General features: G+C 42.8%; 1 long non-coding RNA gene across 1 annotated transcript; it reads right to left on the bottom strand.

Moving 5' to 3' along the window:
• Positions 1-147: 147 nt before the first annotated feature.
• LOC132393396 (uncharacterized) lies at positions 148-10,912 on the bottom strand. Its single transcript, XR_009511863.1, has 3 exons — positions 10,777-10,912; positions 5,866-5,993; positions 148-3,255 (listed from the first exon to the last, which is right to left on the bottom strand). It is a non-coding gene; the product is annotated as an uncharacterized LOC132393396 (long non-coding RNA).
• Between the last annotated feature and the right edge of the window lie 1,694 nt (positions 10,913-12,606).

Genomic DNA, 12,606 nt, shown 5'->3' with positions numbered 1-12,606 from the left:
GGACCCCGTTACAAACTAGGGTTACCTATGACACTACCATCACAATAGATGTGATTTCTCTGACTCATGCGAACAGGAGCTCGTAGGATTGATAACCAGGTCTCCTCCTTGTTGATCGTCAACACAGATGTTATGTTGCTTCTATTTAAACAATAAAGAATCACATTCTGGAAGAATTAAATAATTTTTATTCACAGAAACAAACAAACACATCTTAACCCCGCCACATGCTGATACAGTCTGGCAAAACCCCGCGCATGCTCAGTGCTCTCCAATCAGGAACTGGCATGTCATTGCACGTGATATCACCACATCTTCCCTTTCTTAAAATTAACAACATTAATCAAAACAAGTACATAATTTAACAAGTCTCTATCAGTCTCTCTGGGGGTCTATTTATTAATATTTACATGTTTTGTCTCATCTGCATCCATTAACTGAATCTCTGAAGAATCACATCTTCCTTTCCTTAAAAAAAGCATTACACCATTAACCAATAAACAAATCTATATCAGCTAACTGAACTCTAAAGTTGGCTCTTCACTATCTAAGCCATGACCCTTCTTGTGCTTCTTCTTTTTCTTCTTCTTTTCTGCTTTAAGCTTTTCTTCATGTATCTCAGCTAAACTTTTTGGTATACTCTCACACATCTCCTGGTTAGAATCTGGAATTTCAGGTAAGCAGTTCACGCTATTTTCCTCAGCAACCTGTTTCCCTGCTTCTGTTTGGACTGTATCATTCCTAATTCCTTCCACTTCCATTTTTTAATGAAATACAAATCTTCTTTTCTTCATCTATTTCATTCATTAACTGTGTAATTCTTTTTTATGCTGAGTCTTCATCATTTCTCAATTCCGTTACATGTGCTTTCATTTCTTGCTTATTCTGTGCCCACTGTGAGTGTTCTTGCTCTAGCCGGTGATTGTACTAAATCTCATATTGTCTCAGTGTCTCCTTCATTATCACTAGCATTGAAGCAACCTCCTCTTGCCATTGCTTTTTCACATCATCAATTGCCTCCTGTTTGGTCATCTTACACTCTGCAGCTACTGCTTTTATATTCTCCATGTCAGCATTTTCATAAAGCGCATCTATATAAAATTCCTCACGTTAATCTTTAATCACGGCATTTATTTCTTTCATTTCATTTTCCTTCTTTCTACTTCTACAACAGCATGGCAAATGATTAATCTTACTACAGTTGTAGCAAATTTTGCCTTATGTGAAACACTGATTTAGACTGTGTTTCTACACACAGCAATCACATGACTTTATTTTTCAAATGAAATCTTGCTCACTGTTGGTTTTGTCAACATATTATTATATTTCTTGACATATTTGTGCTTTTTTACAGTGCCTACATTGCAGTTTTCAACAAAAAGCTCTTCAGCCTGCAACATTATGGTTTCAGAAGCTTTGCAGAGCACAAAAGCTCGTTCAAAATTTAAATCCTGCTCACGCAAAAGCCTCTCAGAGCATTATCTTGAATGCCACAAACCAGTCTATCTTTAATGAGAGAATCTGTGAGCAATCCAAACTCACACATTCTACTACGCTTTCTTAACTCAGTAACATACTGATCAATTGTTTCAGCAGCCTTCTGCACACACATGAAGAATTTGTATCGTTCATACGTTAAATTACGCTTAGGTATACAAAAGTGTTCGCCAACCCGTCGATCTTGATCGACTGGTCGATCTTTGAGACTTTCCTAGTAGATCCCAAAAAAAGATGAAAAATAAATACACAAATACTGTTGAGAGATTGTGGGGTTTGTGGGGTTTTCGTTCCGTTCTTTCTGCCCAGTGCGCATGTGCATAGGTCCCCTGCACAACACAGTGTACTTAAGTGATCACCAACCACTGGGCCGTGAGGAAACAATATGAGTCAGTTGCACCTTTGCTCATTCCCTGTCACAGCCACTGTTGATCTTGAACCCATGCAAGGTCATCAGTCACCTAAACGCGCGGCTGGCAGGAAGTGCCGATGCTACTGGCCTGGAGCGCGGCCGGCAGGAAGACCTGATGCTACAGGACCGGAGCATGGCCGGCGGGAACAGCCGATGCTGCAGGACCGGAGCACGGCCGGCGGGAACAGCCGATGCTACTGGCCCAGAGCGCGGCCAGCTGGGTGCCACCTCTGAACCTGTTTAGAACACCGAATGTTCATGGGGAATCCGGAGCTAAAATATTCACAGACGACCTAATTTGAGCTCAAGGTTTTGTAATTATCATAACAGCTACCTCGCTGCAATCTGCTGAAACAAACTTCTGTCGGTTGATAGATTCTACAAAGGGGGCAGGCGCGGGCCTGTCGCTCTCTTCACTCGGTCCGGACTGCGACCGCCGTGGCCCCGGCACGGGAACCTCCGGCTCTTACCTCGTCCTCTTACCCCACCCATGACCAGCCGCACCTGGCCAGGGCGTCTGGTGGTGGGCGGGATGCTGTCTAATGTGGCAATGAAGTCCTCAAAGCTGATTCGGTACCCTGAGTCCAAGCACCCTGCACTTAAAGATGAACCCATTGAGTTTTTTCAGCTGAAAAAATGTGAGGAGGGCGGGACAGCAGCTAAGTGCCAAAAGCCGCGGAGGTCGTATTTAACACCCCCCCCCCCCAACCCCCGTTGGCCGGTCCTCAAGAATATTGTCAACATTAAACCGGTTCCCGGTGCAAAAAAATGGTGGGTACCCCGGTGCTTATGCATTATTTCTACTTCCAGGTTGCGAGGTTTTACTTCCGGTCTTTTCTGCCCCAGTGCGCATGCATGTGACTAATCAATTTGGAGTCGATCTCGCCTTTCATTAAGACGGATGTAGTGGATCTTGGGCTTAAAAAGGTTGGTGACCACTAGTATACAAAATACCTCAAAGCTGTCCATTATTGACTTTAAATTGAAATTATCTCCATCTTCAAAGACAAAATTATTGTATACCTCTACTGCGTCATTCCCGATTCATGGAGCAGGATTGCCGCTTTGGTTTTGTCCCATTTTTCTTTATAATCGATCACCGATAAGTACAGTTCAAACTGTTGCTTAAGTATCCTCCAATTCTCAGCTACGTTGCTGGTCAGCTGCAGTTTTTGTGGGGTTTGTAAGCCTTCCATTTCGCCGATTACCGCTCCAACCTTTTTCTTTTTTTTCCAATTATCTTCGATTCTCAATTCTCCCATATTATTCTTCCAAAAGCACTTCTGACACCATGTTATGTTACTTATATTTAAACAATCCGTGGGTTATCAATGAAGAATCATATTCTGGAAGAATTAAAGAACTTTTATTTACAGAAGTAAACAAAGACATCTTAACCCCGCCACATGCTGATACATTCTGGAAACCGCATGCAATCAGGAACTGGCATGTCATTGCATGTGATATCACCACAACAGATGCACCATGAGGATGTGATTTTAGTCCCTGCACATAACCTGCTTGGCTAAGCAGAGTTCCAAAGCCATCTTCAAGTTTGGCATTGACAGCACAAATTTTGGACAAACAGGTGGTGGTGAGTCAGCTTATTGGAGTAAGATAGAACACTTAGTTGAATGGAGCTGCAACAGCAGCTTCTCACTCAACGTCAGTAAAACTAAAGGGTTGACTGTTGGCTTCAGAAAATAGAAAGAGCACAAATATGTGCCAGTCATCATTGGGGGGATTAACAGTAGAGAGGGTCAGCAGCTTTAAATTCCTGAGCATTTAAGATACTGGATGACCTGTCCTGGACCCAGCACGTAATTCCAAACATAAAACAGATATGTTAGTGTCTATACCTTTTAGGAAGTTAAGGAAGTTTGGGTTGTTGTTGAACATTCTAACAAATTTCTATAGATGCGTTGTAAGAAGGATTGTCTTTGAGGGCATCATGGTCTGATACAACAAATCAAATGTGCAGGAAGATAAGTAGCTGCAGAATCTGGTGGATCCACCAAGTGCATGACAGGCACATGACAGCATTGGTGGTATCTGCAGGAGACCCTGTCTCAAGGAGGTGACTTGTATCAGCAAAGATCACATCCCCACCTCTCTCCAAGCATGCCATCTTCCTCCAGCTATCATCAGGCAAAAACTGAAGTCCCACACCACCACGTTCAAGAACAGCTACTTCCCTTCAACCATTCACTTCTTGAACTGACTAACATAATCTAATCACTGCAGTTTAACAAAGCTATGACCACTAGAACAAAAACGGACTTCATTTGTTTTGTTCTAATTGCATTATTATTGTAAAATTTGTGTCTAATTTCTGTTCTAGTATGCTTTTCTTGTGATCACTGCTTATGCGATGATACACGCCAATGACACTGCTGTAAGTTTTTCATTGCACCTGTGCATGTTTGTACTTGAGTATATGACAATAAACTCAACTTTGACTTTGAAAACTGTTGAGTTGTGCTGTTTCCAATAGCTGCCCTTTCTTTAAATAAACTATTTCTCATCACATTTTGTGGTTTTTGAGTAAACCATGTATGTCTGAGCTAGTTAACAACCTATGATATAATTTCCCTTCGTCTTGGGAATGCACTCTAACCCAGCTATAGTTGTTGTACTACAAGGAAGTGACACCAGATGGTGCTATACCTCTTGCACTCTTTTTTCCAGTTTAGAAAGGCCCACTTTACACATGGTAGTGATTGACAAGATGCCCAACTAACACCTCATTGAAAGCGTGCCAAACCTCTCAAAGGCTTTGAGAGCTTCTTTCAGAATGCCATTCTTTTAACCCATGGTGATCTACCATCTGCAACAGCAACTTCACTTCTTGCTTTGTTGGCTAGAAAGAATGTCAATCAGTGAACTGGAATGGAGGCAGCCAATCTGTAAGACCGTTCTTGGAGCCCCCACTTTCTGAACTGATTCCTGCTCTGGGGATAACTTAATTGGAGCAACTGAATGTGAACTCAATGAGTTTCTGTAAATGATCTGATGAACCTGAGACTATACTTCAATAAGCTGTTTATTGTATAAAATGGAAGGCTAGAAGATGCAATCTGGGTTCTTGTTAGGCCCAGAATGTAGCTGACCTGGTTTGACTAGACCAGGGGTCGGCAACGTTTACCACTGAAACAGCCAATATGGACCCATTTCCCACAGAAAAGAAAAAACTGGGAGCCACAAAACCCGTTTGACATTTAAAATGAAATAACACTGCATACAACGGTTTTTTTTGCCTTTATGCTATGTATAAACAAACTATAATGTGTTGCATTTATGAAATTGATGAACTCCTGCAGAGAAAACAAAATTACATTTCTGCATGCAACAAAAACATTTTGAACTCCGAAAAAAAGACGTTGGGTTGAAGGTTACTCCATAGGTAGCCTACCTTGGATCGAAGAATTAAAAGAAAGCGTGCACTGGCGGGTGTCAGGCACTGGCAGTGGTGACGTATATTAATAGCGATAAAAAACATGCTGTAGCGGTGTAGCGCTACACGCAGCGCTAAAATAAAGACACTGCAGTCAAAGGTAACTTTATTTGAACTAAACAGCCTTGATTTAAAGCCTCCCTCAACCCGTCCCCGTGGCCGCGGATGCTCCAAAAGACACGTACTCACAAACCCCCGTAGGCTATCTCCCTTAGCCGGAACGGTGGCTAATTGTGAGCCGGTTCAGATGTGCCAGGAAATGGGGTCTCCACAAAGTTTTTAGATTGTACAAGATCACCATAATCTTCAAATTTCGAATTACATTTCAAAAAATAACAAACCACGGGGAGCCGCAGCACAGAGATCAAAGAGGCGCATGCGGCTCCGGAGCCGCGGGTTGCCGACCCGTGTACTAGACTCTGTTATGTTCCTTCTGTTTAAACGTACTGTGGGTTAACAATGGAGAGTCATACTCTGAAAGAATTAGAGAACTTATACTTACAATAATAAACAAACTCGTCTTAACCCAGCCACATGCTGGAACATTCTGGCCATCCCACACATTCTCAGCGCTCTGTCCAATCATGTACTGGCACATCATTGCAAGTGATATCACCACATCTTCTTTTCCTTAAAAAGAAAAACAATTAACAACATCAATCAAAGCAAATGCATAATTCAACAAGTCCCTATCAGTCTCTGTGGGTTTACGAACACGAGTAGACCTCCTAAGTGGTACTCACAGATCTTGTGAGTCCTTGTTATTATTTACGTGTTTTGTCTCATCTGCATCCGTTAACTGAAACTCTGAAGTTGGCTCTTTCTTGAGGTCTTTGCGATTTCTTCCTAACACTGCTTCCTCCTCTGTTTCAGGTCAAGTAAAGTCAAGTCAAGTAAACTTTTATTGTCATTTGAACCATAACTGCTGGTACAGTGCATAGTAAAAATGAGATAACGTTTTTCAGGACCATGGTTTACATGACAGTACAAAAAACTAGATTGAACTACGTAATTAAAAAAAACACAGAGAAAGTTATACTAGACTACAGACCTACACTGGACTGCATAAAGTGCACAAAAACAGTGCAGGCATTACAATAAATAATAAACAGGGCAGTAGGGCAAGGTGTCAGTCCAGGTTTCGGGTATTGAGGAGTCTGGTCGTGACAGCCCGAATGCTTCGGAGCCTTTTCCCAGACAGCAGGAGGGAGAAGAGATTGTATGAGGGGTGCGTGGGGTCCTTCATAATGCTGTTTCCTTTGCGGATGCAGCGTGTAGTGTAAATGTCAGTGATGGCAGGAAGAGAGACCCCGATGATCTTCTCAGCTGACCTCACTATCCGCTACATGGTCTTGCGATTTGAGATGGTGCAATTTCTGAACCAGGCAGTGATGCAGCTGCTCAGGATGCTCTCAATACAACCCCTGTAGAATGTGATGAGGATGAGGGGTGGGAGATGGAGTTTCTTCAGCCTTTGCAAATAGTAGAGACGCTGCTGGGCTTTCTTTGCTATGGTGCTGGTGTTGAGGGAGCAGGTGAGATTCTCTGCCAGGTGAACACCAAGAAATTTGGTGCTCTTAACGATCTCTACCGAGGAGCCGTCGATGTTCAGTGGGGAGTGGTTGCTCTGTGCCCTCCTGAAGTCAACAACCATCTCTTTTGTTTTGTATGCATTAAGAGACAGGTTGTTGGCTCTGCACCAGTCCGTTAGCCACTGCACCTCCTCTCTGTAAACTGACTAGTCGTTCTTGCCAATGAGACCCACCACGGTCATGTCATCAGCGAACTTGATGATATGGTTTGAGCTGTGTGTTGCAGCACAGTCATAGGTCAGCAGAGTGAACAGCAGTGGACTGAGCACGCAGCCCTGGGGGGCCCCCGTGCTCAGTGTGATGGTGTTGGAGATGCTGCTCCTGATCTGGACTGACTGAGGTCTCCCAGTCAGGAAGTCTGGTATCCAGTTGCAGAGGGAGGTGTTCAGGCCCAGTAGGCTCAGCTTTCCAGTCAGTTTCTGAGGGATAATTGTGTTGAATGCTGAACTAAAGTCTATGAACAGCATCCGAACGTATGTGTCTTTTTTACCCAGGTGGGTTAGGGCCAGGTGGAGGGTGGTGGCAATGGCGTCATCTGTTGAGCGGTTGGGATGGTACGCAAACTGCAGGGGGTCCAGCAGGGTCTTGATATGCCTCATGACGAGCCTCTCAAAACACTTCATGATGATGGATGTGAGTGCAATGGGACAATAGTCATTTAGGCAGGACACTAAAGACTTCTTCGGCACGGGGTCGATGGTGGCGGCCTTGAAGCACGTTGGAACGGTGGCGCTGCTCAGGGAGATGTTGAAGATGTCAGTGAGAACATCTGCTAGCTGGTCTGCACATCCCCTAAGCAGAATCATACATGGTTTAGACCATGCATGATCTGGGTTGTACTCCTTCATGTCCTGTAGCTTTCTGTGTCCATGTGTTCACTTTGTCTTGTATTCTTACTTCATCTCCCTGATGCAGTTTAGCTAATGGACAAGAACATCTATCAAAGTATGTTTTCTACTTTGCTTCATGCTCAGCTTTCCAACTTTTCACTTGTTCACCTCCCTCCGTTCTCAGACGGCTCTCATCCATTGGCAGATTGGATCTCAGACGTCGCCCCATCAAGAGCTGAGCAGGCAAAAATTGACATTCAAGTGGAGTACTGTGATAGGCTAACAAAGCTTTATAAAAATCACTTACACTATCTTTTGCTTTGTGCATCAGTTTCTTGATAATTCCTACCAACTTGTCAATTAATCCATTAGACTGAGGGGAAAATGGACTTGATGTTGTATGAACAAAGCCCCAATCACGATCAAAATTCATTAATGAATTGTGGACCATTGTCTTTGAAAACTTCATCAGGTACACCATGTCTTTAAAAAACTGATTTCATGCAAGTAATTACATTTTCTGCAGTCGTTCTGCCAAAACAACACTTCAGGATACAATTAATTATTAATAGATAGTCTTTGTTGTTAGTTATAAAAACATCACTGTGATGATTGTACGCTCTAGTATCAATTGTTTGGTGACAATAAAGTAAAGCATAAAGTATAAAAAGATCAATGCTTACCTTCTGATAAGGTCTATGAGGATTCAGATGTGGATGCAATGGCTCCTGAGGGTTGCTAGGTTTATTTGGTTGCTAGGGTTGCTAAGGCATATTTGACAAGAAGACACCAATTCTGCAATCTCTTGATTCATCCTGGGCCAAAACATCACTTCCCGTGCCCTTCTCTTACATGTTTCAATGTCAAGGTGGCCTTCATGAATTTTATCAAGCATTTCTTTACTGAGATTTTTTAGGTATAACAATTCCACTACCTTTGTACAATATCCCATCCACGACAGACAGTTCTGATCTGTGGTTCCAATAATCTTGTGCTACTGAGGTACAGTCATACCTATTATCTGGCTACCCATCCAACACCACTTGTATTACCTGATTGAGATTTCGGTCCCTCTGTTTCATGACGCAGCAGATCCAACTTTTTGGGAGCAACGGGTACAGTTTCTATGACCATATCAATGAATACCTGAACATTAATAGCATCCCTGTGACTGTCTTTTGTTGTTGGATCCACAACTCTGGAAAGTGTGTCCCCCGTGTACATGAATTTTCCAGGTGTGTATGACGCATTCAAAGCATATCTTTGCAACTTGATCATCATTCGCTGAATTTGCAAAGGACAGTCACTTAAAGGTTTGTTAAACAATGCAATCAAAGGATTATGATCGGTTTCAACATCAATAGATTGCCCTGACACAAACTGTGAAATCTCTCACAGGCAAACAGAATGCTGAGCAATTCTTTTTCCATTTGGGCCAGATGACGAACGAGATGCATATGCCACTGGTAGCCAATCCTGATCATGTTTTTGGAATAATACTGCCTGTAAGCCCGCTTGAGATGGATAACATGAGATTTTGATGGGTCTCAGCATTTTAAAATTTTAATACAGGTTCTTTTGTGAGTCCTTTCTTGAGATTTTGCCATGCCTTCTCCTGTTCATGGTTCCAGCTCCATTCATTTCTTTTTTCTGTTAGCTGCCTCAATGGAGCAAGCTGTTCTGAGAGATTGAGTATAAATTTTCCCATATAGTTAACCATTTTCATAAACCTCTGAACATCCTTTTTACATTGCAGTTTTGGCATGCTCTCAATTGCAGACACCTTCAATGTGTCAGGGCACACACCCTCATTGCTGACATTAACACCCAAAAAAGTAATTTCAGTTACTCCCAGCTGACATTTGTCTTTATTCAATTTCAGGTTCACCTTGAGTGTTGCCTCACGGATTTGACTGGGCCTGACGCCAATGCTCTTATTTAGTTGATCCCCAAATAATAATATAATCCATGGAAGTATCTACGCCCTCAATGTGCTCATATAACATGTGAATGGTTTTATGGTACACTTCAGGAGCTGATGCAATTTCAAAAGGAAGCCTAAGAAAACAGTATCTGGCACAAGGAGTGTTAAAAGTACACAATTTTAAACTCGGTTCATCTAATTTGAGTTGCCAGAATCTGGAGGATGCATCTAATTTACTAAAAAACTTTGCATTAGCAAACAGTGACATAATTTCTTCACAAAAAGGCAATTTGAAATGCTCTCTTTTAATGGCCTGATTCAAGTTTCTTGGATCTAAACAAATCCTCAATTTTCCATTTTTCTTATCAACAATGACAAGTGAATTGACCCATTCAGTTGGTTCATCAATTTTTTTTAATGACTGCTAGCCTTTCCATTCCATCTAGCTCTGTTTACAGTTGTTGATGTAATGCAAAATGTACCTTTCTGTATGGATGTGTTACGGGTTGCACTGTACTGTCAATTTTAATCGAGTGCTCTCCTGGAAGACAACCAAGCCCTTTGAATAAGTCTTCATATTCCTTCATCAAGTCACTGTATTCTGACTCTGTGTCACTATCCAGGACTAAAATTCTTTTCACCAAATTAAGTCTTTCACAGACAGATAAACCCAGAATTGTCTGTACATTTTTTTGGCAAAACCACGAGTGAAAGCGTGTGCACAATATTTTTCTGTGATACTTTTGCCATGCATGTTCCTTTAACTAGAATGTCTGCACCTGAATACCCAGTCACTTTTATATTCGTCTGATGTAACTTCGGTCTTGGCTTTAAAGCTTTAAACTCAGATTCAGCAAGAACATTTACTTGTGCTCCAGTATCAAGTTTAAACAGAATATTGTTTTGATTCACTTACAATGGAATAGTCCAGTCATTCTTACTTTGTTTATTTTCACAAAGCACATCTATATAAAATTACTAATATTCATCTTCAAGCACAGCACTTACTTGTTTCATTTTATTTTCCTTTTTTCTACTTTTAAAAAGTAAAAAATGATTAAACTTACTGCAGCCATTGCAAATTTTGCCATATCCGGGACACTGATTTGGACGATGTTCCCGCACACAGCGATCATATGATGTTTTTCTTTCAAATGCCGTCTTGCTCTCTGTTGGCTTTGTCGACGTATTATTATATTTCCTGATATATTCGTGCTTTTGTTAATACAGTGCTTACTTTGCAGTTTTCAACAAAAAGCTCCTCAGCCTGCAACGTCATGGTCTCAGGAGCTTTGCAAAGCACAAAAGCTTTATCAAAATTTAAATCTTGCTCTCTCAACGGCCTTTCTCTCAGAGCATATGTGGAATGCCACAAACAATCCTATCTTTAAAGAGAGAGTCCATGAGCAATCCAAACTCACACATTCTACTACGCTTTCTTAACTCAGTAACATACTGATCAATTGTTTCAGCAGCCTTCTGCACACACATGAAGAATTTGTATCGTTCATACGTTAAATTACGCTTAGGTATACAAAAGTGTTCGCCAACCCGTCGATCTCGATCGACTGGTCGATCTTTGAGACTTTCCCAGTAGATCCCGAAAAAAGATGAAAAATAAATACACAAATACTGTTGAGAGATTGTGGGGTTTGTGGGGTTTTCGTTCCGTTCTTTCTGCCCAGTGCGCATGTGCATAGGTCCCCTGCACAACACAGTGTACTTAAGTGATCACCAACCACTGGGCCGCGAGGAAACAATATGAGTCAGTTGCACCTTTGCTCATTCCCTGTCACAGCCACTGTTGATCTTGAACCCATGCAAGGTCATCAGTCACCTAAACGCGCGGCTGGCAGGAAGTGCCGATGCTACTGGCCTGGAGTGCGGCCGGCAGGAAGACCTGATGCTACAGGACCGGAGCATGGCCGGCGGGAACAGCCGATGCTGCAGGACCGGAGCACGGCCGGCGGGAACAGCCGATGCTACTGGCCCAGAGCGCGGCCAGCTGGGTGCCACCTCTGAACCTGTTTAGAACACCGAATGTTCATGGGGAATCCGGAGCTAAAATATTCACAGACGACCTAATTTGAGCTCAAGGTTTTGTAATTATCAGAGCAGCTACCTCGCTGCGATCTGCTGAAACAAACTTCTGTCGGTTGATAGATTCTACAAAGGGGGCGGGCGCGGGCCTGTCGCTCTCTTCGCTCGGTCCGGACTGCGACCGCCGTGGCCCCGGCACGGGAACCTCCGGCTCTTACCTCGTCCTCTTACCCCACCCATGACCAGCCGCACCTGGCCAGGGCGTCTGGTGGTGGGCGGGATGCTGTCTAATGTGGCAATGAAGTCCTCAAAGCTGATTCGGTACCCTGAGTCCAAGCACCCTGCACTTAAAGACGAACCCATTGAGTTTTTTCAGCTGAAAAAATGTGAGGAGGGCGGGACAGCAGCTAAGTGCCAAAAGCCGCGGAGGTCGTATTTAACACCCCCCCCCCAACCCCCGTCGGCCGGTCCTCAAGAATATTGTCAACATTAAACCGGTTCCCGGTGCAAAAAAATGGTGGGTACCCCGGTGCTTATGCATTATTTCTACTTCCAGGTTGCGAGGTTTTACTTCCGGTCTTTTCTGCCCCAGTGCGCATGCGTGTGACTAATCAATTTGGAGTCGATCTCGCCTTTCATTAAGACGGATGTAGTGGATCTTGGGCTTAAAAAGGTTGGTGACCACTAGTATACAAAATACCTCAAAGCTGTCCATTATTGACTTTAAATTGAAATTATCTCCATCTTCAAAGACAAAATTATTGTATACCTCTACTGCGTCATTCCCGATTCATGGAGCAGGATTGCCGCTTTGGTTTTGTCCCATTTTTCTTTATAATCGATCACCGATAAGTACA

The sequence above is a fragment of the Hypanus sabinus genome, chromosome 4, assembly GCF_030144855.1.
Source record: "Hypanus sabinus isolate sHypSab1 chromosome 4, sHypSab1.hap1, whole genome shotgun sequence".
Classification (NCBI taxonomy): domain Eukaryota; kingdom Metazoa; phylum Chordata; class Chondrichthyes; order Myliobatiformes; family Dasyatidae; genus Hypanus; species Hypanus sabinus.
The sequence above is the reverse complement of the archived record's forward strand: the minus strand, read 5'-3'. Positions and strand labels throughout refer to the sequence as shown.